Source organism: Penaeus vannamei, chromosome 28, assembly GCF_042767895.1.
Source record: "Penaeus vannamei isolate JL-2024 chromosome 28, ASM4276789v1, whole genome shotgun sequence".
In the NCBI taxonomy this organism is placed as follows: Eukaryota; Metazoa; Arthropoda; class Malacostraca; order Decapoda; family Penaeidae; genus Penaeus; species Penaeus vannamei.
In genome coordinates, this window is record NC_091576.1 from 30949101 (window position 1) to 30952462 (window position 3362).

Sequence of the window (3362 nt, forward strand, 5' to 3'; positions counted from 1 at the left end):
CATACATACATACATCACACACACACACACACATATATATAATATATATATATATATATATATATATATATATATATATATATATATATATATATATATACTTATGTGTGCGTGCGTAACATGTATGTATGTATATTTCCGTTTGCTCCCTGCGTGCGTTAGTGACAGCTTGTGATTGGGCGACTTTAAGCGCATATTGTGAATAATTAGCAGTTAACAGTCAACCATCATCAATCCTAAATACCAATAATCCTTCGCTGTATTCAATCTAGTCTTTTATATCCATTTTCCCTTAAATTTCATGGATTGTTACACGGTCGTTTCACTGTTGACGAAGTCGCTGGTCTCACTGCCTACCTGCTTAGTAGTTCCATTAGGGATTTCCTCTACAATCCATATGTGACAATCGCTTTGGTTTCCTTTCTATTGGTGTTGGTTTATCTTGATTAAATATCCAATTGCGTATATTACTCAGTCTATCGTTAGTTTATATTCTGGAGGACATTTACAGTTGCCTTGCCATAGGCCTATTTTCTGTCAAATTTCCGTATTTTTTTCTGGTTCGTTGTCTGGGAAGTGAATCTTTTAACATTTGTCAAATGTTCTTTTTCTATTTTTATTTTTCTCTCTTCCCATAGGTCCTATTCCCGTTTTAATTCACGAACATTAGGAAAACATTTAGGAAAACCATAACAATACTATCCATTTTCTCCTCTTTCTCTCAGACCTCAGCATTCCATTCATCAAAACATCAATTTCTAGCAAAAAACATCAATTTCTTTTCTCAAGAGAGAGGGGAATAAAACACAAACACAAGACAATAACGGTCCTTGTTAGACAGTGGATTATAGCATTACATTAATATCACAAAATATATAGATATATGTGAATATGTCTGCCAGTGCCTGCGTCTCCCTCTGAGATACGGGACTGTCAACGGAAGCTTGAACTGTACCCTGCCCTAAGAATTCATAAAAAAAGGATAAATACTTTGAAAATAAAAAATAAAAATGCATAAAATATAATAACTATTATTATGCCACACTCTAATTCACATTCGAAGTTTTGTTTTACGTTCACAGTGTTTGTGTGTGTGTGTGTGTGTGTGTGTGTGTGTGTGTGTGTGTGTGTGTGTGTGTGTGTGTGTGTGTGTGTGTGTGTGTGTGTGTGTGTGTGTGAGTGTGTGTGTGCGTGTGTGTGTGTGCGCGTATGAGTAAGTGAGTGAGTGTGTGTGTGGTCTAAAAAAAAAAGGTAAAATGTGACGTAAAACAACTCTACATTTCGCTTTCTTTGTTTTTTTCTAAATTTCTCAAGCGTCCAATACATCTTTTCTTCGCGCTATTCCTTCTTCTTCCTTCACATGAAAAGACAAATGATGGAAATACACCGAAAAACAAATCCTTAAATTACTAATAAAAAACAAAACAAAAAACAAATGACAGCGATAAAAAAATTGTAACAAATATTCACAGTTAATTTACACATTAGCATTACCACACACACGAAAAAAGAATGTTATTTCAAAAGTACACATTCAGGGAAAATGATGCTAACATACATGCCCATCTCATGACAGCATCAATAAGTATAAAAAAAAAAAGTTACATTGGAATTCACTCCAAACTTGTCAGTTTTGTGCTAGTATAAAAAATGGCCTTTACAAAGGTTTACACAGTTAACAAAAGAGTAAAATAAAATGTCTGGAACACAAAAGGGAAGATTAACATGAAAATAGTGATTATATATACATATACTTTATATATATATATATATATTGTAATGTTCTCTCGTCTTGTTAAACATACCAAGGCTTCAACACAGGATTTCACGCACGCAAGTATTACCATCTGAAAGGCAGGGCACCGTTTCCTTTTTTGGTAATATTTCATCTTCAACTTTCCCTCCATTTAAACTTAGCCGAGGAAGGCCCTTGCTGCATTTAGTGTACGTGTTCGCATGCTTGCTAATTTTCCTTTCTGCTTGCGTGCGAAAATTCTCATGCCTTGGGTGTTCTATGCGATTTTTCTCCTTTTACGCGGAAAAATTTCACTGTGATTTCATGTAAGCAAATTTTCTAAGCAAGGGCACTGGTTGCATACAAAAAAAAAAAAAAAAAAAAAAAAAAATCTTGCAATATATTCTTGTTCTTTCCAGACAAAAGGACTTTATGAATACTGTACTATCTCTGAGATCTTAATGAACACAATTACTCAACTTATTAAGCCCTTTTTTCACCAAGGAAAGAAGGGAAGAGAGAAAACGAAAGAATGTAAGAAAAAAAATACTGATAAAAAAAAAAAAAAAAAAAGTGAAAAGTTTTTCACGAGAAAATTGGATAGGATTCGACACCTGACAACACACATAATAAAACTTATATAAGCTGGTCCCTTTTAACACCATATCTGGATCTGGTTAAATAAATACATAAAAAAACGCATGTTGAAATAAAATAGAAAAAAATATGATTCTCTTACAGCCCCCCCCACCCCCCACAACAATAGAAAAAAAAATCTAACCTATATCTATCTATATATATAATTTCGTTGGCGGTTTCGCATTACATAAAAAAAAAGAAAAAAAAATGTTTGCCACTAAGATTGTAACCATATACAACGGCAGTGGAAACAAGGCGAAAATACTGTTGACTCTCGTGACACGGGACCAAGCGTGTTGCAAGGTGCGGAAGGGGGATGGCCAGATCAGTAGCAACTCGAGGAGGTGTCATGCCGTCTGATTCTATTTTTTTGGGAAAAGCACACGGGGGTTTATTTTGATGACGTCACAAAAGTTACGGATGTTTTGTGAATATGGTCGATCATTTTGGTCTTTTCAATTTTCAAAAAAGATGCAAAATAATGATTTTATTGGCTATATTTTCACTGAACGATCATCAAAACAGACGCCACGACACCACCTCGAGTTGCTACTGACCTCGCCATCCCCGTTCGGAAGTTGCCGAGGCCTTTGCCATCGATTCAGCGCCTTCTCTCGAGGATTCGCGAATTTAACAGTCTCTGCCAACCCGTCGGGCATTTAACGCTCTCTATCAACTACCAAATTCCGCGCTTTTCTCTCACGGCTTCGCCCATTTAATCACCCATTTCGCGATCTTCTACCAACCGGTCGCAAATCTAACTTCCGAAGGCCAGGCGTCGCGAATTCTTACGTCTCCTGTCCACCATCCAGGATTTCAAAATAAACAAAGGAGCGGTTAAAAAAAAAAGAGTGATATCTGGCTCACGTAGAATTCTGCAGCACTTTCGGCTCGTGGGAGACAGGATCGGCCTCAGCCATACGCTTCATGCTGTGAAGAGTAGGAGAGAAAGATTGGGAGAGGGAGAGGGAGAGGGTGAGGGAGATTG